This window comes from Chiloscyllium plagiosum, unplaced genomic scaffold (assembly GCF_037043375.1).
Source record: "Chiloscyllium plagiosum isolate Xiang-an unplaced genomic scaffold, Cpla_swu_hap1 HiC_scaffold_9, whole genome shotgun sequence".
In the NCBI taxonomy this organism is placed as follows: Eukaryota; Metazoa; Chordata; class Chondrichthyes; order Orectolobiformes; family Hemiscylliidae; genus Chiloscyllium; species Chiloscyllium plagiosum.
In genome coordinates this window covers 90,089,357-90,114,769 of record NW_028270147.1, presented here as the reverse complement: position 1 = coordinate 90,114,769, position 25,413 = coordinate 90,089,357, and the positions used below count along the sequence as shown (strand labels likewise).

The 25,413-nt window shown below is 43.5% G+C and overlaps 1 protein-coding gene across 2 annotated transcripts in view; it reads right to left on the bottom strand.

Annotated features, from left to right (window-relative positions):
• LOC122554650 (protein FAM163A) overlaps window positions 1–25,413 on the bottom strand; it is a 200,340-nt gene that overhangs the window by 22,413 nt on the left and 152,514 nt on the right. Inside the window, exon 3 of one of the 2 annotated variants that reach the window (XM_087990898.1) lies at window positions 1,995–2,100. The exons of the other annotated variant lie outside the window; for it this stretch is intronic. The gene's annotated coding sequence lies outside the window, so the exon portion shown is untranslated. The remainder of the gene's footprint in view (window positions 1–1,994; window positions 2,101–25,413) is intronic. 2 annotated transcript variants of the gene reach the window in all.

Sequence of the window (25,413 nt, the reverse complement as noted above, 5' to 3'; positions counted from 1 at the left end):
TATGGAGTGAAAGCAGGAACAGGGGACTCACTCAGATGATCATCCAAGAGTACCTTGAATGGCAGAGCAGGCCTGAAGGGCTGAATGGCCTACACCTGCTCCTATTTTCTAAGTGTATAGTCCAGGCAAAGACACTCTGACTAATGTGTGCCACTCAGATGTTCATGGTATTCATTCCCACAGAAATGCCAGGCAATGGCCGCTTCTAACAAACGAGAGTCTTACAGTTGCCCCTTGACATTCAATTCCATTACCATTGCTGAATCCCCACCATTTCACTGGGGTCTCTAGCGAAAACTGATCGACCAGCTATATAAATACTGTAGCTACAAGGACAGGTTTGGAATTCGGTGTCAATCAACTAATTTCCTGACTTCCCAATACTTGTCAGTTCCCCTCCAAAAAAATGCATTAAGTTGGTTACATAATTGTGTTCTTTCATAGTCTCTGGGTTAAAATCCTGTAATTCCCTTCCATGTGATATTTCCTACAAAACATGGACTGCAGTAGTTTAAGAAGGCGGCTCACCTCCTCTCCCAAGCAAGAGTTCACATTCAGTCTGGAGAGAGGTTTCTGAGTGCCAATGGAACTGCAGCTTCTGTATGACTGCTCCTAGATGATTTGTTGCCTTGACAGTGATTGATCATAACCCAGTGGAAAGTTAACACGCAGTGTGAGCATTTTCTTCCCAAGCCTTCATTGCCTTCGTTTTAAACTATCACAACTGATTCAGGTATTATGAATCAATTCCCGATGAAGAGCTTAAGGTCGAAATGTTGACTTTCCTGCTCCTTGGATACTGCCAGACCAGCTGTGATTTTCCAGCACCATATTTTTTGATTCAGGTGTTGTTAGCCAGACTTCAGAATGTGAATGTATTATTCTTCCACTTGTCTCTCCCACTCTCTACCTACCCTTTTGTTGCATTATCTCTCGACATTGCAATCTGTCTTTTTCTCTTGTAATAAAGTGGAGATTAATATAGGAGCTCTGCAGAATGGGAAATGGCCTGTTTGATTCTCGTTGAGGTAAGCAGCAAGTATTTTTTGCTGCTGTTGACTGCTCCAAATGTCAAACATGGGAAATATTGAGCTGCAGCCCACTGCAGCAGTTTTAAATCAAAAGCATGCGTTCAATCTGTCCCTCTCCCTCTAAATGCCATGTCTCCTTAGCTTTCTGCAAAACCCTGAGCACAACACTAAAAGTTCAACTGTAAATTGGCAAAGCTTTGGCTGTCAGCCCAGCAGTGCAGGCTCTGAACTGGCTGGCTAAAACATTTAGATAAAGTCTGTATTTCTCTGCTGGCTTCACATCACTGCGGCAGACAGGGTAAAATGTTTGTTTCACATCCAATAATGGGGGTCATAGGCATGTTTTACTGTAGCTACACAATACTCACATCAAGGACACGTTGCAAAATGAACAAAGAACTGATGTGTGACCATGTAGTGTACGGTCAGGAATGAATGGGATTGGCGTGTGGGAATGCAATATATGGTCAGGAATGAATGGGATTGGCATGTGGGGATATGGTGTATGGTCAGGAATGAATGGGATTTGCATGAGGGAACGCATGGGCGGCACAGTGGCACAGTGGTTAGCACTGCGGCCTCACAGCGCCAGAGACCTGGGTTCAATTCCCGCCTCAGGCGACTGACTGTGTGGAGTTTGCACATTCTCCCCGTGTCTGCGTGGGTTTCCTCCGGGTGCTCCGGTTTCCTCCCACAGTCCAAAGATGTGCAGGTCAGGTGAATTGGCCATGTTAAATTGTCCATCGTGTTAGGTAAGGGGTAAATGTAGGGGTATGGGTGGTTTGCGCTTCAGCGGGTCGGTGTGGGCTTGTTGGGCCGAAGGGCCTGTTTCCACACTGTAAAGTAATCTAATCTAAACGCAATATATGGGATTGGCATATGGGGATGTAGAGTATGAGTTTTATTCTCACTTGGTAAATAAAGTTCAATATAGCAGAAAATTGTCATGGGACTAACACTCACATTAGAACAGGCGATGTTGTGTCTCGTTTCTTTTTACATGAGGGTTTTGAATTGTATATTTTGAATGCAGTCAGATGTTTATCGTCTCTGTCTTTCTCTCCGGTCCCTGAAAGGTAAAGAATTCACGGTCAGTATTTGAACTCATCCAGCGTCACCTGCACATGATGGATGACAGTGATGTACATCTTGGAAACATCGACTTAAAGGGAAACATGCTTTCAGGCATCAAGTCACCTCAGATATACTGCATAATGTCAACTTGGCTGAGACAGCTAGACAAAGTCAGTGCTTCGCTGAGCATGGAATGACCTCCAGAAATCTATAGCTTCAGCTGACATTTTGCATTTAAAGAGACAATTTCTCTTCACCCTTCCACACACCGGGCACAGTAAAGTTTTTGATGTGTCTTCCTTGCTCATCATTGAGATTACCCCACACCCCCAACTATACAAGGCGGAGTCCTCAACCATGTTTGACCCTTTTCCTGTGGATCTGTGCTTGCTGCTACCTCCTCCCTCCCAGAACTGGGTAGGGTTACCCTTGTACTCTCCTTCTACCCCACCAGCTTCTGTTTCCAAAGGGTCATCCTCCATCATTCCCACAACTTCAAGCATGACGCCACCATCAAAAACATCTTTCCCTCTCCTTTCTGTCAACATTCTGAAGGGACCGTTCCCTCCGTTACATCCTGGTTTGTTCCTTTTTTCATGCTCAACCTCATCCCCCTCCCACAGCACCTTCCCATGCAGTTGTAGGAGATGTCCTTTTATCTTCCCACACCTCACTGTCCAAGTTGCAAACAATCCTTCAAAGTGAACTAACAATTTACTTATCCTTCTTTCAATCTAGTCTCCTGTGTTCACCGATCATGATGCGATCTCCTCTCTATTAAAGAGAGCATAGACTGTGCAAACACTTCACTGAACAGTTCAGCTCAGTTGCTTGCCATGTCAATCCCCCATGTCAATCTTGTTCTCATGCACATCTTTCTGTTCTGGGGATTCTGGGGTTTCCCACTGGAACCCAGCACAATCTGAAGAACATCATCTCATTTTCTCTTTGGGAACTTTACAGTCTTCTCGACTCAACATTGAGTTTCAGAGCTTCTGACCTTGAATTCTGTCCTCTGTTTTGTTTCCCTTGCCTTTCCCTTCGACTCTACCAGGTCTGGTTTTCTTCATTTTGCTTTCAGCAGAATAGAACCAAACTCACCATAACAAATTGAGTTTTTTGAAGAAGTAACAGAGAGGATTGATGAGGGCAGAGCAGTGGACGTGATCTATATGGACTTCAGTAAGACGTTCGACAATGTTCGCCGGGGAGACTGGTTAGCAAGGTTAGATCTCATGGAATACAGGGAGAACTAGCCATTTGGATACAGAATGGGCTCAAAAATAGAAGATAGAAGGTTGTGGTGGAGGGTTGTTTTTCAGACTGGAGGTCTGTGACCAGTGGAGTGTCACAAGAATCAGTGCTGGTTCCATTACTTTTCATCAGTTATATAAATGATTTGGATGTGAGCATAAGAGGTACTGTTAGTAAGTTTGCAGATGACACCAAAATTGGAGGTGTAGTGGACAGCGAAGTGGGTTACCTCAGATTACAACAGGATCTTGATCAAATGGGCCAATGGGCTGAGAAGTGGCGGATGGAGTTTAATTCAGATAAAAGCGAGGTGTTGGATTTTGGGAAAGCAAATCTTAGCAGGGCTTATACACTTAATGGTAAGGTCCCAGGGAGTGTTGCTGATCAAAGAGACCTTGGAGTGCAGGTTCATTGCTCCTTAGAAGTAGAGTTGCAGGTAGATAGGATAGTGAAGAAGGCGTTTGGTATGCTTTCCTTTATTGGTCAGAGTATTGAGTATAGGAGTTGAGAGGTCATGTTGTGGCTGTACAGGACATTGGTTAGGTCATTTTTGGAACATTGTATGCAATTCTGGTCTCCTTCCTAATGGAAAGATGTTGTGAAACTTGAAAGGGTTCAGAAAAGATTTACAAGGATGTTGCCAGGATTGGAGGATTTGAGCTATAGGGAGAGGTTGAATAGGCTGGGGCTATTTTCCCTGGAGCGTTGGAGGCTGAGGGGTGACCTTATAGAGATTTATAAAATCATGAGGGCAAGGATAGGATAAATAGACAAAGTTTTTTCCCTGGGATGGGGGAGTCCAGATCTGGAGGGCATAGGTTTAGGGTGAGAGGGGAAAGATTTAAAAGAGACCTAAGGGGCAACTTTTTCACACAGAGAGTGGTACGTGTATGGAATGAGCTGCCAGAGGAAGTGGTGGAGGAAGGTACAATTGCAACGTTTAAAAGGCATCTGGATGGGTATATGAATAGGAAGGGTTTAGAGGGATATGGGCCAGGTGCTGGCAGGTGGGACTAGATTGAGTTGGGATATCTGGTCAGCATGGACAGGTTTGACTGAAGGGTCTGTTTCCGTGCTGTACATCTCTATGACTATGACTCTATGACCTACTATGTACACCCACTCTGTACCTTTCTTGCTCTTCCCCACAATCGTTTATTGCCAATCTCTTTGCTTTAATTCATGGGAGATGGCTTGCATGATAAAATTGCCTTATTGGCTTGCCTCCTTGATTACTCCACAATCAGGTACTAATTTAACCACAGACTTAATGCTGGTGGGCAGGAGATATAGAGTCAAGATTAGAGTGGTGCTGGAAAAGCACAGCAGGTCAGGCGGCATCCGAGGAGCAGGAAAATCCCTTCATCAGTCTATATCTCCAGCATCTGCAGTACCCACCTCTACTCAGGCCGGAGATATAGCCAACCAAGGCAGTGCTATACTGTCGAGGTCATACACCCGAAGCATGTGCAGGTGGCGAGTACAGGATCACCTTGTTGTTTGCTGGCTTGTGACCATTACCTGTTGCATGTACACAGTGTGTCTGATGTTGTCCAGTATACTACCCAAATACACCCTTGCAGGTACACACACAAGGTAAACCTTGCAGGAATAGTTGCAAAGCTACAGAATGTGATTTCACTGAAGCTCATTTCCATTAAAATCCATCACAAAGGCACTTCTAGACAAATTCAAAGCATATACCATCGATACACTGCTTGGAGAAGAAAGCAAGTTCGAACCAATTGTTGCCACATCTTCAGGTGCTTGATCCTACAAAGTCCATTGCATTCTTCAATGAGGTTAATAAAATGGAATCTTATACACCATGTTGTGTGCCTCACCCAACAACAAAGTGTCCAGAATGTCAACATATATACAAGATATGGGCGGCATGGCGGCTCAGTGATTAGCATTGCCGCCTCACAGCGCCAGGGACCTGGGTTCGATTCCAGCCTTGGGTGACTGTCTGTCTGGAGTTTGCACGTTCTCCCAGTGTCTGTGTGGATTTCCTCTGGTTGCTCTGGTTTCCTCCCACAGTCCGAAGATGTGCAGGTTAGGTCAACTGGCCGTGCTAAATTGCCCATAGGGATGTGTAGGTTAGGTGCATTAGTCAGGGGCAAATATAGGGTAGGGGAATGGGTCTGGGTGGGTTACTCTTCGGCGGGTTGCTGTGGACTTGTTGGGCCGAAGGACCTGTTTCTATATTGTAGGGATTCTGATTCTAATTCTCTATTCCACAAGAGGACATTGGGCTAAAATATGCATGAAACCCAGTTGCCCAGAGAAATCCAAAGTACAACACAATACAGCAGATAAAGAAGAGCTGACTATGGAACAATGTCAAGGACATTTCCACACAAACATGTAATGGAGTCCAGGAAGTAGTTGCGACATCACAGTTTACAGACCTCAGTCAGACAGTACATGTGGTCAGTTTGGTATCCACATGGACACCATTGAAAAGCTGAAGCCGTTACCTTCATCCCATGTGATACACCCCAAAAGGAATGGACATCATGCTGTGTATGCCAAAATTGGTGCAAATATCATCCCTTTTCTTTCCAAGAGGTATATTGGGATACCTGCAATAATGTAGTGTGGTCCACACATAATAAGCTAACCGTGTATAATAGCTCTAACAGCCCATACTTTAGTATTACCCATCTTCAATATTAACACAAAGTAAAAATCAAAAGAAATGTGGATACTGTAAATCAGAGATGAAAATAGAAATTACTGGAAAAGCTCAGCAGATCTGTGAAGAGAGAAATCGGAGTTAATGTTTTGGGTCGAGTGACCCTTCCTCAGAATATTAATACACCTATTCAGGATGGACATCTATAACCTCTTACATTGTTAACAGACCACCTACCATTGGCTCTACTAGCCTGCGCAGATCTTCATATTATTACAATCCTTAAAGTGCCACAAAAAAGACTCCAGACCACCACATCAATCTGACATAGTTAGGTCACGGCTGAGCTGACTAGAACAGATTCAGCAAGTTACATCAAATGATGACCAAACATAGCAGCTCAAAAACAAAAATCAGCTTCTTCATTTGGTGATTTTGATGCATCCAATAGTTCCGCAAGTTAGTACGTTCATTGTGGTCATTCACAGATGAATTAGGACTCTCCAGGAATGTCATTTCTAAATGCAAATAAGTGGTAATTTTAGCAAGCTCTATGTCAAGATATACTAGACTATATTCACATACGTAACATGAATCCATGTGGCAATCAATAAGCACTAATGGATAATCAGGTTGTGTGAAATATGTCAATTCCATCAATCTAACAACTGAGAGAGGCTGTTTCATTAGATTTTCTTTTGTACAACAAATCAAAGATTCAATGTGTACAACAGTCGTCAGGACGTCAGCCACCATATTCCATTTATACGGAGCCCCTCACTAAACTGAGTCTGACAACTGACTTTAGTCTAAGTGCACCAGTCCCAGACATGTCAAAGACAGGATGTTTAACATATCACAACCCTCAGTCAAACAGTCTTGTAGAGCGCACTGTTGGTATTGCAAAATTCTTGATAGTCATATGCAAACTGATTCACCAAGAATTTTGACTAGCTATATTAAATCTATGTATTGCTCCCGAAGGTAATGGTTACTCTCCCCGGAAGCTGTCATTATTGGGAGACAGATCCCGACAGTTCTTCCCTCCCACACTGTCATTGCCTGACACTTTTATTGTTAGAAAGAAGGGAATAATTGATACATAAGCAAGTGGTAAACATGCAAGCAGTTATTCCAACTTAAACCAGAACAAATCACAGGATTTCAAGATTTTCATACAAACACATTAGTCTGTGGAAAGATACTGTATCATTGTGACAAGTTGTATGATGTTTTAATGAGTAATGGTCAAGATCTATGAAGATATAACCAACATATCCAAACTGCGCGTAAGCAATCACCTCTCATACAGGGTTACGTCACAGAGACAGAACATACCAATCTACACAACATGACAAATGAGACACATCCACTTGAGATGACAGACAGCTCACTATAGCGTGAAGCTACATCGCCAACTCGTGATAACCATATAAGGACTGGATCTTGTTGTGTTGTGTATCTGCCAAAGAGTCATAATGTCATAGAACGGTACAGCACGGAAACAGACCATTCGGTCCAAGTTGTCCATGCCGACCGGATATCCTAAACTGATCTAATTCCATTTGAGAGCATTTGGTAAATCCCTCAAAACCCTTCATTTTCGTATACACATCCAGATGCTTTTAAATGTTGCAATTATACCAGCCTCCACCACTTCTTCTAGCAGCTCATTCTATATGCAAAAACCCCTCTGCATGAAAAGGTTGCCTCTTAGGTTCCCTTTAAATCTTTCCCCTCTCACTGAAAACCTATGCCCTCTAGTGTTGGACTCCGCTGTTCTGGGGGTAAAAATCCTTGGCTATTCGTCCTACCCATGCCCCTCACGATTTTATAAACCTCTATAAGGCCACCCCTCTGCCTACGATGCTCCAGGGAAAACAACTCTAGCCTATTCAGCTTCTTCCTATAGCTCAATCCCTCCAATCCTGGCAACCTCCAAGGCATTATCTTAATGTGTAGAGATAATATAAGCACTCATGTAAATGTATATCATGAAACAGGTGCCATTCGTTAAAAAGGGAATTTGTTATATAACTGTACAGATTCTTATTAGATTCCCTACAGTGTGGAAACAGGCCCTTCGGCCCAACCAGTCCACACCGACCCTCCAAAGAGTAACCCACCCAGACCCATTTCCCTCCGACTAATGCACCTAACACTAAGGGCAATTTAACATGGCCAATTCACCTGACCGGCACATCTTTGGACTTGCCAAACAGACCTGTACCTTTAGGCAAGTTACATGATATCATGACATATGAAGCTCTGAGTATAAAGATCCTGGTTTTCGGTCATTTCCTGGTCAGTGCAATGGTCAGTAAATACAAAAGCATGATTCTGTGTAACTCTGAAAGCTTTTGTGCACTGTATGGTCAATTCTGGCATTTCAATTACTTTCATTCATACAAACAGTGACAGTAGCTGTGGATTTTTCTATTGCCAGCTCAAGGATTCAATTTTCTTTCCTTCAACTTGCTTGCCTGGCACTCCGGGGTGATGAATGTCATAGCCCTGCATTTTTTAAAATCAGGTTTTAATTAGCTTCAGTTTGAGATTTTCAATTTCCATTGCAGTTAGGGTTGTGCACCCAACAGAACATCTATAGGTCATCCGCTCAGTCAACTGCTCTACAAGCACTTTAACTTACCCAGCCAGCCATGGATTCCATCCCAATGCTATAGAAATAAATAAAACCAAAATCAAACCTGGTTCAAGTCACTGATTCTCTCTTCCATTACTGTAGGAATCTTACTTCCAGGAGATGACATTTACTTAGAAAACTGCACTAAAGCTGCCTGACTCCCGGATTAAGACATACTGCACATTATTGTTTATCACAGACTGATCCTTGCTTCCGTTCCTGCTATTGTCCCCGTCTCCACCATCCAGTTTCTAGTGCTCTCTCTCTCTCTGTCTCACTTCACAGCTTGCATTGCCGTCCCTCTGCTCCAGTCTCTCACCGGTTCCAGGTGATTCTTATTGGCCATGTTGCCATCCACCTCATGCTGTATGATTCTATGACGCATTACTGTTCTTGTGAAATTTGCATTCAGTGAGCAAGTGGTGCATTCTGAAAAACTAGAAGACCAGCAAGGCTTGGATAGTTCTGAAGAACAGTCACATCAGATTCGAAATGTTAACTCTGTTTCTCTCTCCGGACGAATGCTGCCTGTCCTGCTGAGTTTCTCCAACACTCTTCTTCTTTACTTCTGGGGTTGTTGGACAATTACTTATACACTACTAGAGAGAAAGCAAGATGTAGTGAGACAGCCAGCAGTTCCTCTGCATGTGATAGAGGGGATTTATGCATAACCATTTCTGTGTATAACACATGGAGCAGGCTTTGAAGAGTGTTACATTCAGCTCCATTTTTAATCCAAGGGGTACTTTTCCCAGAGTCCATCAGACAAGTGAAAGCCAGCCATTAAACTTTAGGGCATTGTCACGATTCAACCTGGGGTCTTAAGTTTTGGCTGGAGAACTTTCACTATTGCTAGGAATTTGGGACTCTTATCCAAAACATTCTCTCACTCCCCCGCTGACCTCCTGTTCACCTCAGACCCAATCCTGGTCGAGACAATTGGGAGTTTAGTGACCAACATCCTGAGATTTCCACTGGATATAGAAAATGTAGGGTCTACTTTGAAAAGCTCGTTTACCGTGACTGTATTGCATTTTCGATCCATTGGTTTTGCTGAGGCAGAGCTCATTTTTATGACCGTTTCTATCTTCCGCTTTGACAGGCAATCAATATGAATGCCCTTGCCAATACTGTCATTGTAATACCACTGATCTTTGCTAGAATCTGCATAATATAAGACCCTGTGAGTAAATGCAAAGGCCATGGAAGCCAGTCTCATTGTAACCGCAGTCAAATAAACCCTGCTCTGCACGCTTTGTTAATTGATAATACTGTCTCACCCTCTGTGTGTTCCTATGAACTGTTAAGGATACTCCTGGCCCTAAATGGCAGCCGCAGAGTCAGCAACACTTGGTGCCGTATTCTGCTTTCTGAGCAATCAGCAATAGCTCTTGATTAGACCCAGGGTGTTAGGCAAGGGCTTCTTGTTCCTGCAGCTTTGCTAGCCCAAGTATGTCTTATTCAGTTGAATTTTCAGCCACTTAGATCAAGCAGCTAGCAAGATTTGCCCTCCCTACATAAACCAGGCATTCTGTTTCCTGTTTGCTTTGTCTTGTCCGTCTGGCCTTCAAACATTGGATGCGAAGCAAAAGAAAAATGAGAAAAGTATGGCGGAGAATTCTATGGTTGGAAATGGTGCTCTGCTATTTGTTCGGGTCTCTTGTTTGTAATCTCCTCCAGTCTGGAAGCTGTTCCTTTTGAATTTGATTGGAAATGATGTGTGTAAAACATGCTGAGTTCTGCAGGACAGATTCAGTGTCATGCATTATATCACTTTACTGAAGATCTGCAAATGTTATGTCAATAACAGACACACTGTGTGAATGTGCTGCGCTTTGCAAGCTAAAAATAGCGAATTGGCTGTGCCACCTTCTCAATGTGAGGCTAATATTAGAGTATCTTTTTACTTGCAAATGAAGTTTGTAACATCTTCCTCCTCTCCTCTGTCTCTCTCTCTCTCCCTCTCCCCTTGATCCCAATTGACCTCTTTCAATAAAATGCCACCAGCTTTGATATATGTTAATTGTGACGTGAGAAAAATGATGAGACTATCACAAGCTACAAAAAAGGAAGTATTGGTTATCACCCGTGGCACCGTAAGTCAGCAAAACATTAATTCTTTTGACAGTGTCAAAGTTAATCGGATGGTCACATGTGTGATCCTTCTCCCACAAGGTCAAGAGCCTTTTTGGGGCAAGAATGGACAGGAGGGGAGGGGAGACTTCCAATTCAGGGTCTCACCTCACACCCCTTCATTTGTATTCAGGCAGCATTGTTTAAACAAAAATCCTGTGTCTTTTTGGAACTGAGACCAAAGTCATTATGCAAGGTGTACATTGTTAGTGTCCCTCTCTCTGAGCCAGGAGATCGAGATTCGTGCCCCACCTGCTCAAGAGGTGTGTAATGCCATCTCCGAGCAGGTTGGTTAGAAAATATCTTCAGGGAGTAAATGTTTTACAGGACTAACTGTATCCCTTTCCAACCCTGCTTTGTGCTGAAGGGCTGTGCAAAGCCCTTTTCACTAAACATTGGACCTGTTGATTCCAGGCTAGGTTAAACAGTCAAATTTATTTGCAACTAAGAAAGTTACACAGAAGCAGAGACACACCGCAATGAAGTAACAGTACAGCTCCCAGACGAATAGAGATTTAAAAGCAATAAAATGCCTCAAAACTGTAACTGTTGCCAGCAATAATGATTTTGATGAACTATCTGATGAATTATTACCTGCCAAAGGAAAAGAACCCAAAGGAGCCACCCTTGACTATTTCTATAACCGGCCATATGAATCAGGAAATTTAAGTCCTTGGGTCTTGCAGAATATTCTGGGAATCCAAATGTTCAAATTCAAAGTTATGATGCAAAATTCACAAAGAGTTTACTAATGGATAGAGACTTCCCTGAGGGAGGAGTTACCATCCAGCTGGAGTAGATGTGGAAGTTATTGGGAGCATCAGGACGAGATAATGTGAGGTCCAGCTCAGGCCTGTTACTTAGCTGAGGAGAGGTGGAGGAGACATGGAAGAAATCGAGATCCTGAGTGTGACTAAGTTTGAAAGAGAGAGAGGAGAAGAAAATCAACCTGTGTCAGGAGGTGAGGTTATTCGTTGGTTTAATGATTGCTGATTTATCTTAGCATTATTTCCCTATCTTCAAAGTTGAGACTTTTATCTAAGATGGTGGTGACTCGAAAAAAAAATCACTTATAAAACAAAGTAAAACGTTGTTTACAGTGGGCCTGACTCCTGACAAAGAGCTCAGCACACTCATTGGAAAAGAAGCCACCAACTGGGAAATCAATTATCCCTGGATTGTTAATACAGATAATGCTCTGGAGACCCGGGTTCAAATCCTGCCACGGCAGATGGTGGAATTTGAATTCAATAAAAATTTGGAATTAAGAGTCTGATGGTGACCATGAAACCATCGGCCTCACTAGCGTCCTTGAGGGAAGAAAACTGCCATCCTTACCTGGTACGCCTTACATGTGACCCAGACCCACAGCAATGTGGTTTACTCTTAACTGCCTTCTGGGTAATTAGGAATGAGCAGTAAATGCTGGCCTAGTCAGCGATGCTCACACTTGTGAATGAATAAAACGTTTGGCTGACTAAGAAAAGGAGAACTCAGAAATAACAAAATGACAGACAGAACCAAGATGATTAATTATTCAGCCTGTATTGCTGTATGGCAGCAAAGCCTAGAGTCTAGGCCCTAGACAAACCACATTTATCAGGAAAAATGGCTCAATAACCCTCAATCTCCAATTTTTACAGCACTTTGTTGGCATCAGAAGGAATGACAAAGTCCCCAGTGAAGCAACCCTTTCAAGGATAAACATGCCAAGCATGCTAATGCCACTTAATAGAGAAGGCTTCAATGGCTTGAAGTACAGATTGGAAGGCAGTTGCATCCCAGTGAACCGACTGAGTTGGGAGGTGCCCGCACACTTGGAGCCCAACACAGGATCCAAAGCTCTGACTCAAGGATCTTGTCTAAAGAGGCACAACTGCATCAACATCAATCACGACAAGTGGGAGACTGGAGCTAAAGATTGATACCAGCTGTGGGGAAGGGTTCACCCACCATAGTGAACTGTGGTATCAGAAACTCCAAAGCAAATGCCAGCCCTGCAAACACGATATCAACAGAGATCATCTCAACCAGAGATGACTGTGCCTGAGGCTAATGTTGTGGGAGACTTTGCCTTTCCAGAATCAGAATGCTTCATCAAAGGAAATGCAGCATATATGAGCCCATCAAGGTTCTGAATCTACATTCCCAGCACCTCTCACACTTAAAAATACAGACCTGTCCTGCGTTGCTGGAGCAGGACAATTATATTCTGTTCTGTCTTCACCTGACCTTGAATCGAGAGTGTGGTGCTGGAAAAGCACAGCAGGTCAGGCAGCATCTGAGGAGCAGGAGAGTCGAAGAGGCTGATTTCCAGCTGGACAGTGGTCAGGTGCATAGAGGTAGCCTGATATTTCCATTAGTTTGGTCTCATTAAAAAGGCTCCAAAGGGACAATAGATATTCACTAACAAACTACTACTCCCTTTAGCTGCACGTGGTGGGACTTGAACCTACATCCCTAGTGCATTAGGCTGGCCCTCTGGCTTACTAATTCAGTGACACAGAACACTATAGCTGTATGAGGACCTAGAAGAGACTAGCTTTTGAGGAAAATACAGTTCAGGAAGAGGCCCATTGTTGGAGTTGGAAGAGGTGACAGAAAAGGTCAAGGCATGAAATAGTTTAAACGTATGGATAAGAATAATGATTTTATAATTATAGTACTAAATTTGAGGCACTGCTGGAGCAGGCACCTATGTAAATCAGCAAGCAAGGGTGATGAGGGGATTAGTTACACGTGGTAGGGATTTCTTAAACATGGCATGGAGGAGGTTGGGAGTTCAGTCAGGAGAACACAGGGGTGGCATGATGGCTCAGTGGTTAACGCTGCTGCCTCACAGCACCGGGTTTGATTCCAGCCTCGGGTGACTGTCTGTGTGGAGTTTTTACATTCTCCCCGTGTCTGCGTGGGTTTCCTCCGGGTGCTCTGGTTTCCTCCCACAGTCCAAAGATGTGCAGGTCAGGTGAATTGGCCATGCTAAGTTACCCATAGTGTCCAGGGATGTGCAGGTTTAGTGGATTAGCCATGGGAAATGCAGAGTTACAGGGATAGGGTAGGGGATGGGATGCTCTTCAGAGGATCAGGATGGGCTGAGTACCCTGCTTTCACACCATATGGATTCGATAGTGCAGTGACCAGAACATTAGAATAGCCATATGTCCTGGTGACAAAAGCACGTATTGGGGTTTTAGCAGCATTTGGGTTAAGCAAGGAGCAGAGCTGGGTGGTGTTACAAAATTGGAGGTTGAAGTCCTTCCCCATTTGAACAGGATGTCACAGTAATGAAGTGATGGCTGGAGAATGAGATGGTGCAGCTGGCATGAGTACAAAAAATTACTTCCAGGGGCTGAAGACATTGGCTTTGGTTCCTCCCTGTAATAATATCCCCAGATATACCTGGCCCCTCTGTGCCACCACTACTCCCCCGCCCCCATTCCCTATGCCTGCACACCAACGTGCTGGAGATGCACAATCCATGGGGTAGTTGGCACCCGGAATAAAACTGTGAATTCCTGCTAGCCAGGTTGACCCACTCTTCACTTGGTGCCCAGGCAGGATTTGTTGGACTGCCTCTTCCGCACCCTGTAAGATCGCCGCAGTTAGCAGCTGCTCAAAGCACATTTAAACCAAGCCTTTAACTAATGTGTCGAGTGTGACAGTCCGTCTGTAGAGCTGAAACAGGAAATGGCAGCTTGATCTTAATAAACAGTATCATTGCATTATTGCACAACATCTGTGCTCAAATCGATCACTTTGAAGAGATCCAGCAGCGTCTGCAAGGTTATTCAGTTTCTGTATTATTGGGCTCACAATCTTCTTGCAATTTGCACAGATACTCGAGAGCTCTGCATATTGCCTGCATTTTATTTCCAATGAGTCCTCAGAGTGGTGAATATTTACTGGGTGTCGCCAGGATTGTCTCAATATTTACTGGGGATGCAGAAGAATCTCAACTGGTGCAGAGTGCTCTTGAGAGTGTATTTATATTTACAGAGCATTCCAGTTGTGTCTTTATTTTACATGCTGGACAACAACATATAATGCCCAGGAATACATGCACTGAACCTCCAGGCCATTGGAGGTTCAGTAAGAATCACAGCAGAAAGACTTTATCTGATTAGGTTAACTTGTCTTCCTAATAAAGCTGTGTTTGTGAGCTGTGCTGAAGTGCTTCAGTGCCTGATAAAATACTTGCAGCATAATATATCTAACTCAGCACCCAGTTTGTGCACAGCAAGCTCCCACAAGCAACATCAGGGAAATAATTAGATAACACACTTTAATGAGACAAGGCCAGCAGGGCTATGGTTTGGAAAAAAAGTGCCCAGCCATTAAAAAACACTGAACATCCTCAGCAAAAAGTTGTCAGCTCAAAATCTGCAGAGGTTACAGCATAAAAAGACAAGTTAGACCACGAGTGCAGTGGGACATGAACTTGTTGTAATGTCTGCACTGGCTCTCCAAATCAGCATCTTATCTATTGCCTTCCCCTGTCTTCTCCCTGGGACCTTGCACATCCTTCCTTTTCAAATACAGCAAACTTTTTATTGCCTGAGACCTTGGGCCCAGGAATGTTCTGGTTGTTTGGATAAACAAGAGGTCCACCTAATCAACGTAAAAGCACACGCTGAGTAATGAAAAATAATGCAGAAGGTATACACATCATTGTTATACTTTATTTACAGCATAAATCACTTAAATAATAATGCAACTTTGCTCGAGATACTTTGTCTTCTCACTTGCACCTCAACTGACGACTCAGACATTGCAGTGAATCACAGTATTTGAGGAGAAATTGACTTGAAATTGAATTATCTGTTGGTATTTCATGTGGCCATTCGATTGAACAATAAGTATATTTACATTGAGGTAAATACATTCAAAACTTAGAATAATTGGACAATAATACAGTAAACATAGAACATAGAACTTAGAACCACTCTGGGTCCCACTGACCACTGATCATCCACTCCACTCCAAGCCCACTGATTGTTGGTTGTACCATTCCATCCTGGACCCACTGGCCACTGGCCATCCCGCTCCACTCTGGGCCCCACTGACTGCTGACCATCCTGCCCCACTGACTGCTGACCATCCTGCCCCACTCTGGGCCCCACTGACTGCTGACCATCCTGCCCCACTGACTGCTGACCATCCTGCCCCAATCTGGGCCCCACTGACTGCTGACCATCCTGCCCCACTGACTGCTGGCCATCCTGCCCCACTCTGGGCCCCACTGACTGCTGACCATCCTGCCCCACTGACTGCTGGCCATCCCGCCCCACTCTGGGCACCACTGACTGCTGACCATCCTACCCCACTCTGGGCCCCACTGACTGCTGACCATCCTGCCCCACTAACTGCTGGCCATCCCGCTCCACTCTGGGCCCCACTGACTGCTGACCATCCTACCCCACTCTGGGCCCCACTGACTGCTGACCATCCTGCCCCACTGACTGCTGACCATCCTGCCCCACTCTGGGCACCACTGACTGCTGACCATCCTGCCCCACTGACTGCTGACCATCCTGCCCCACTGACTGCTGACCATCCTGCCCCACTCTGGGCCCCACTGACTGCTGACCATCCTGCCCCACTGACTGCTGACCATCCTGCCCCACTCTGGGCCCCACTGACTGCTGACCATCCTGCCCCACTCTGTGCCCCACTGTCTGCTGACTATCCTGCCCCACTGACTGCTGACCATCCTGCCCCACTCTGGGCCCCACTGACTGCTGACCATCCTGCCCCAATCTGGGCCCCACAGACTGTTGACCATCCTGCCCCACTAACTGCTGACCATCCTGCCCCACTGTCTGCTGACTATCCTGCCCCACTGACTGCTGACCATCCTGCCCCACTCTGTGCCCCACTGACTGCTGACCATCCTGCCCCACTCTGTGCCCCACTGTCTGCTGACTATCCTGCCCCACTGACTGCTGACCATCCTGCCCCACTCTGTGCCCCACTGTCTGCTGACTATCCTGCCCCACTGACTGCTGACCATCCTGCCCCACTCTGGGCCCCACTGACTGCTGACCATCCTGCCCCACTCTGGGCCCCACTGACTGCTGACCATCCTGCCCCACTGACTGCTGACCATCCTGCCCCACTCTGGGCCCCACTGACTGCTGACCATCCTGCTCCAATCTGGGCCCCACAGACTGTTGACCATCCTGCCCCACTAACTGCTGACCATCCTGCCCCACTCTGGGCCCCACTGTCTGCTGGCCATCCTGCCCCACTCTGGGCCCCACTGACTGCTGACCATCCTGCCCCAATGACTGCTGGCCATCCTGCTCGACTCTGGGCCCCACTGTCTGCTGGCCATCCTGCCCCAATGACTGCTGGCCATCCTGCCCCACTCCGGGCCCTCAGCTGCTGTGGTGCTCTGATGCTGTCGGCACTGCGCACTCCACAAGATAAGTAATAAAAACCAAAAAAAAAATTTAAAAAGAGAAGAATGAAATAAAGGGAAAAAAAGAGAAGCAGGTAGAAAGGGGGGGGGGGGGCAAGTCTGAGCCGGCATGCTGCCTACTCCAACACTGCCATCTCAGTAACAAAATGCCTTGACAGGCCTCCGCAGTGAAGAATTCAACAGATTCATTAGCTTCTGAGGGTAGATATTCCTCCTTATCTCTGACCTAAATGTGTGACTCTGTATTCTGTGTTCATGCCCTCTGGTCCTAAACTCTCCCCGAATGGATTTACCTGTCAAGTTCCCCGAAGAATCTTGTATGGTTCAATCAGATAACCTCTCATTCTTCTAACTTCCAATGAGTAGAGGCCCAATCTACTCAACCTCTCCTCATTGATTGTCCCGTCATAGCCAGTAATGCAGCCTAATGTATCTTCTCTGGACTGCCTCCAATGCCAGTGCATCTTTCTTTCGTTAAGGGGCCCAAAACTGTTCATAGTATTCCTGCTGTGGCCTGCTAAGTTAGTTTTAGCAATCAGCTTTATTTTGTAATAGTGTGAACAAAACCTCCCTACTTTTATATTCCGTTCCCTATGAAATAATGGCCAACATTCAATTTGCTTTCCCTATTACCTACTGAACTTAGATGCGAGCTTTTTTGAGATGCATGAATGTAGAATCCTAAATCCTTCTGTTCTGTCATTTTCTGCAGTCTTTCTTCATTTAAACAATATTCAGCTCCTCCACTCTTCCTACCAAGGTGCCTCACATTCCACCACATCATATCCCATCTGCCAAGACTTTGCTCATTTTTTAACTTATCTCCATCCCTTTGCAGACTCTTACTGTCATCCTCACCACTTGCCTGAGCAGAAATCTCTCCCTCGCTTCTATTACACATTAGGCCTCCCCCACATATGCATGAAGGGGGATAAATTGTAGGCCTACATAGAAAAGAGCAGGAAAGCAGAGCAAATTGAATAACGTTCAAAGAAAAGACATAATGGAGTGAATGGCCCCCTTTTTTGTGCTATACTATTCTATGATACACAGCAATCTGTCTTTTAAAGGTTCATGTCAATGATGCCAAGGAGCTGCACATCACTGATTATAAAAAAGCACAGTGTGGGTGAAGTTAGAAGAGACAAAAAGCATTGCTGGAAGACACAATAGTATCTCTGGAAGAAACAAACAGAAAAGATGGACTTGAACATCTGTTACTTAGTGTAACCAAAAGTAGAACCTGATGTTTCTATGATTACCATGCATAGCAGTATTTGTTATTTTTAATTAATAAAATTATTTTGCCTGAAAGTAGTCTTTGCCTTCTCCTTGACCAGTCTGTGAAGAAACCAAACCTCATAATGTATCATCAAACCACATGATAAGTGAGGATAAGGCTCCAAAACTACTAGAGTAAACAGCTAGTAAGACCTTGGGGTATTTTTTTAAAAGTTGAAACAATAGAAGTAGCCTGAATGGGTGTGGCCAAGCTCTCGCAGATCCAGGATTTTAAATTAGCTTTAAGCAGTTATTGCTGGGGTCTGAGCAGGGTTGGAAGGCAGTGAATCTCTCCCAGCTACTACACTGTCTCCTTGAGTTTTGTCTGGATGCTTTCCTCCTGAGCTGCTGGAGTTGTGTGTGAGTCAAATCTGTTTTCCGAATTTGCCTTTTGTCAAGGGTGTGTTTACAGGATGTTACTATATTGGAACAGTTACTGTTTAGTAGTAAAACAATCCTTTATTCTGTTAAGTTTTCCAACAGAGTTAAGTTATACCAAATCTCTCTTTCTTTTGTTGTATTTTGCATAAATTGTGTAATGCTTAATGTCAAGTGGTTTGACCAATCTATTTGCAACTAAAACACAGCATCTCACATTTACCTTTAAAATAAGAAAATGTTGGGGCTGAGGCTATCTTCTTAACATATTTTGAGGAGGTCTGTTCTGGTCCATAACAAGTTATACATTGATAATTCATATTTGGGTTTGCTTCTGAGGTTAGCATAGATTTATTTGAAATAAATGATAGCTTGCATTAGCTGGTCAGTATTCTTTGTTAGCTTGCGTCTATCAGACAGACAAATTGGGAACTTTGAGGAAATTAACTAAAACTTTAACTTTTGTGACAGCCCTGGGAGCACGGGAGGTTTGAGTATTAACACCCTTTCCGAAGTGGATCATGACGGAAGGAATATAAAAAGTTTAGCTTCCACTCAAAAAACTGAAGAGCAGAGTTCAGCTGCCCAACAGTGACTTAAGAATTTCTAAACTATTTGACAGAAAAGTTAACAACAGAAAATGAAGACCATTCTTCAAGTACAGACTGAAAGAAAATTTATTGAAAAGAGAAAGAAAAATCAAGAATGCAAGTTTGCATTGTAATTGGAAGTATCAAAACCCTAAAAGTGAAGTTAGAGAAATTGTTACTATTTCAATAGTTAGAATGAAAAGTTCAATGTTTTATTTGGCAACTAAGAAGTTTCTTCAATCTTATTTATTAAAATACAAAAAAAAGTCAGATAAAAGAGGCATTTCTAATTACATGATGTTTGAATTCCATGCAAAAATATTTGGATGCAAATTGCTTGGTGCCACTAATGTCATGACCGACATCTTTGATACAGTCAAAAAAATATTAAATCTTATTGAGTGATGCCATTTTGAGAAAGTTTACACCCACGGATCTCTGAAAAATCTTCAGCTATCTTGGAAAACGGATATCTTCTTTCATCACTATGAAAAATCCCTATTAGCAAAGGACAACTGATCTTTACGTTGGAAACAGCATTTAACACAACAAAAACATTGACAGCTTTTGGCTTTAGGTACCAACAACACCTTTTTTTTAATGACAGTAAAGGTTCAACAACAACTTTAACCAACAAAGAATATAATAAAGCAACAAAATTAGTATAGTACATACAGAGCAAAATCCTAACAATATTCTGGAACAGGAACACAATTAACAAATTCAAGTTGTTCAAAAAAAAATCTGAAATTAAGAGTCTAATGTTGACCATGGATCCATTGTTGATTGTTGGAAAAACCCATCTGGTTCATTAATATCCTTTAGGAAAGGAAACTGCCATCTACATATGACTCCAGACCCACAGCAATGTGATTGTCTCTTAACTGCCCTCTGGGTAACTAGGGACAGGCAATAAATGCTGGCCTAGCCAGAGATGCCCTCATCCCATGAATGAAATTTTTAAAAAGTCCCTATCAATAATCTTACAATGCAATGAAGGTCACTGGTACCAATCTTTCCATCAGAAAGATTTAAGTTTTCTGATCCATTTGACAGGTGGAAAGCACAATTCCTGAGATTTCAAATAGCTTTACATTTGGAAGTCAAATCAAATACAGAACAAATTAATGCACTTCTTAACCACTTGCGGACAACATCAGATCATGTGTTATACAGACAACAAATCAATGAGAAGCAAATTACATTTGGTGATCCCATAGCAGCTTTTGATCAATGTTTCACTTCAAGAACACATGAGACACTGGCAAAATCATGTTTCAATAATAAATATCAATCCCAGGCCAATCTGTAGAGTCATACAGCATGGAAACAGACCCTTCGATCCATGTTGAACATAATCTCAAATTAAACTCGTCCCACCTTTCTACTCCTGGCCCATATCCCTCTAACCTTTCCTATCCATGTACTTATCTAAGTTTCTTTTAAACAGTGTAACAGTACTTGTATCCACCATATCCTCAGGACGTTCATTCCACATGTGAACAACTCTGTGTACAATATTTGCCCCTCATGTCATTTTTAAATCTGTCTCCTCTCACCTAAAAATATGCCCCCTTCTCTTGAAATTCCCCATCCTAGGGAAAAGACAGTTACCATTAATGCTATCTATACCCCTCATGATTTTATAAACTTCTATGCGGTCACCTCTCAACCTCCTATTCCCCCGTGAAAAAAAGTCCCAAGCTATCCAGTCTTTCTTTATCACTCAAACCTTCTATACCTGGCAACATCCTGGTAAATCCCTTCTGAAACCTCTCTAGCTTAATAATATCTTTTTCAAAACTGGGTGACCAGAACTGGTCATGGTACTCCACAAAAGGCTGCACCAATGTCATGCACAACCTCGACATGACTTCCCAACTCAGAGAACTGGGCAATGAAGGCAAACATGCTAAATGCCTTTTAAATTACACGTATGTGCTACCTGAACTATGGAGTTTTGGAAACATACAAGATCTCATTTCTGATAGAACTGCTGTTGGCTGCATAGATAGGTCTGTCACTGGACCTGTTCAATCAAAAGTGGATCTAACTCCAAAATGAGCAGCTGAAATAGCAGTGAATCCAGAGTCACAACACTGTTCAAGAAGCAGTACACAGCAAAAGTTTAATTTAATGCAGAACATTGTACAGCGAGATTAGGTTATACACCGTGGATGCTGGAAATCTGAAGTAAAAACTGAAAGGTCTGGCAGCATCAGTGGACAGAGAAACAGAGATAAAAGTCTGAGTCCTACATGACTTCTTCAACATATTTGACAGAGGCTGTTGAAGATGTAAGGCACAATAAACCAGCTGATCAGAAGAGACAGATCAGAACAATCAGATCAGGACAATATCAAGATTGATATCCTAAACAATGTAATGTTATAGCATCTTGTTAAAAGTGTGGTTGAGAAACCTCCAATAGGCAAAAATAAAACGGAGTAATGTTCTAAAGTACAAAGTACTCATGATAATACAACAGCCACTTCTTGGACATGCACTACATTCTGAAGAATATGTCAATCAAACATTCATGCTTTGAAGCATGAACCGCGCTTTGAAGAACACGTCAATTACTCAGGGGAACAAGTTTCTTTATTTGAAAAGAACCACACCTGAATGGACTCCTCATTTCTTCCCGGGGGTGACGAACAATAGAATCCAAAACCAGTAGCGGAAGAGATAATATCTAACCACTTTAAAATTGTCTAACACCACGGCAGTTACATCACCATAAGTTCCTTCAGTCAGATCAATGAAATCTCTGAGTTAATAGAACCCTGCAGAGAAATTTCCAAATCACCTATCAAGTGTTCCTGTACGTGGTCATAAACTTTCCCGATGGACCGACCAAAAATCATATAGGCAGAGGCTGAATAGGCTGGGGCTGTTTTCCCTGGAGTGTCAGAGGCTGAGGGGTGACCATACAGAGGTTTATAAAATCATGAGGGGCATAGTTAGGGTAAATAGACAAGGCCCTTACCCCAGGTGGGGGAATCCAGAAATAGAAGGCATAAGTTTAGGGTAGGATGGGAAAAACTTTGAAGGGACCTAAGGGGCAACTTTTTCACACAGAGGGTGGTGCGTACATGGAATGAGCTGCCTGGGGAAGTGGTGGAGGCTGGTACACTTATACCATTTAAAAGACATCTGGGTGTGTATATGAATCGGAAGAGCTTAGAAGATATGGGCTAAGTGCTGGCAAATGGGACTGGAATAGTTTATGATTTGAAAATACCAGTGTTGAACTGGGGGTGTACAGAGTTAAAAATCACACACCAGGTTATAGTCCAACAGGTTTATTTGGAAGCACAAACTTTCAGAGCACTGCTCCTTCATCAGGTGGTTGTGCAGTATAAGATCATAAGACACAGTCTTCTTCAAGATATAATTTCAGTTACATCACACTGTAAACTTTTGCTATACATTTTGTGTCTTATGAGCTTATTCTCCACAATCACCTGATGAAGGAGCAGCGCTCCAAAAGCTAGTGCTTCCAAACCAACCTGTTGGACCAGAACCTGGTGTTGTGTGGTTTTTAACTAGGGCAGCACGGTGGCACAGTGGTTAGCACTGCTGCCTCTCAGCGCCAGAGACCCGGGTTCAATTCCCGCCTCAGGTGACTGACTGTGTGGAGTTTGCACATTCTCCCTGTGTCTGCGCGGGTTTCCTCCGGGTGCTCCGGTTTCCTCCCACAGTCCAAAGATGTGCAGGTTAGGTGAATTGGCCACGCTAAATTGCCAGTAGTGTTAGGCGAAGGGGTAAATGTAGGGGAATGGGTCTGGGTGGGTGCGGGTCGGTGTGGACTTGTTGGGCCGAAGGGCCTGTTTCCATGCTGTAAGTAATCTAATCTAACTAATTTAGAATATCTGTTCGGCATGGGTGAGTTGGACTGAATGGCTCGTTTCTGTCCTCTACATCTCTATGACTCTAAGTCAAAGACTTATCAAGGGATGGGACTGAGAAGGAACATACAGATGTTGTGGAAATGAGTAATCTCGGTAACTTGTTTGAGAATGTATTTAACATGCCATGACTAGGAAACTTAGGAATTAGAAGACTAGGAGAGATTGAGATCCATCTTGTTCACCTCCTACCACCCTGATAGTCACATAGTTCAATAATAGAATTGTGACCATTGATAGCAACAGATCAAAACATGACTGCAGTTTCCTGCAGAATATTGCTGCATGGGTTGCCATGTCTCCATAGTCCTCCTGATCTTCTCTCAAAGACTCCTTGCCTGTCATGTCACAAATTCCTCACAGTTTGTTGTCCCAAAGAAATTTTTCCCTGCGTGTGTTAAAAATTCAGCCAATCAAAAGGGCAGAAATGCTTCTTGGAAGGTGTTTGAATTCATTCCAACACATTCTCTACAGTTGCCATCTGTGGGAATGATACCTTGCTGGTGCATTTTTTAACAGGCCGTGACTTATCGCTCTACTGAATAATAACATTTCCCTTTGTTCCCATGATGAGAAATCAAATTACATCTTTTTGAGGAATATGGGAGAGAAATCTGATTGAATACTGGAATTGGCTCTTCTAGGGAAAGTTTACTGTTCCAAAACTGTCACCCCTTTTCTTGTTCCTCAATCTAAGTGTAAGTTCTTGCACCAAATCATTACCTCACCTTCCTTGTCTTTCAAACTCTTCTATCCTTGCAAATCTTCTTCTTGAAGTCTCCATTCTTCTGACTTTAGCCGCCTGTACATCCCCACCTCTTCTCGGCCCTCAACCTGTCTCACCACTCTTTACCAAGTTGATAGCCTCAGAATTCTCTCCCCTACCTTTCTGCTCTCCAGCTGCTTCTCCTTCTTAAACGTCATCTCAATGACCCGAGAATTTGTTTGTCCCTCCTAATACTGCCTCTTTTATCTTAGGATTCATCATTTTATTGACTTTTTGAAGCACTTAAGACTCTTCTCTACTTCAAAGGTGATATGATACCAGACAGTAGAGTCTTGTTAGGCTTGTCAAGAATCTTCACCATTCATTAAGATTTCTGGATTATGTAGTTGTTCACGCCAGTAGATCTTAAATCTACTGTTGCTTCCATGTAGCTCAGTGGAATTTGAAACTTGACAAAAATACAAGCCTGATGGAACTCGATTCACCTTGTACTCCTTATTATCAAGGAGCTCTGTTAACATAGGTAGAAAAGTCTGTCAAAAGTTAACTGGAGTGTGGGCTGTCTAAACCAAGGCTGGTACTGAGCTGTAAGAGAGTCAGAAAATGCTGGAGGTACTCAGCATGGCAGGTACTACCTGTGGAGAGGAGCAGAGTTCACATTTCAGGTCAATGGCCTGAAAAAGTGGAAGCATTGTGGCTGCTTGGTTGGATTTTTTTCCCTCTCTCTCACTTCTTTCTTCATTCTTTCACTTTGCATTCAGTAGCTGTTTTTGGGCAAACTTTACTTCTTTACTTTGCTCATTTCTGAACTCGTTTGCCTTTGTAAAATGAAAACTTCTGTCATTTAATCTCTCGTGTCCTTGATGCTTTTCGACGGACTTTTCCCTTTTGTTCAGAAAACAAAAGTGCTGGAAGTCATAGCTGGCCAGGCAACCAGAGTTCTGATGAAGAGTCATCTAGACTCGAAATGTTCGACATAACCTCATAGGACATAGGAGTAGAAATTAGGCCATTCAGCCCATCGAGTCTGTTCCTCCATTCAATCATGGCTGATAAGTTTCTCAACCCCATTCTCCTGCTTCCTCCCTGTAACCTTTCATCCCCTTGAGACTCAAGAACCTATCTATCTTCATATTAAATATACTCAGTGACCTGGCCTCCACAGCCTTCTGTGGCAGTAATTCCAAAGATTCACCACTCTCTGGCTGAAGAGTTTCTCCTCATCTCCATTCTAAGAGGTCTTCTCTTTACTCTAAGGCTGTACCCTCGGGTCCTCATCTGTCTTACCAATGGAAACATCTTACTAACATCTACTCTGTCCCAGTATTCTG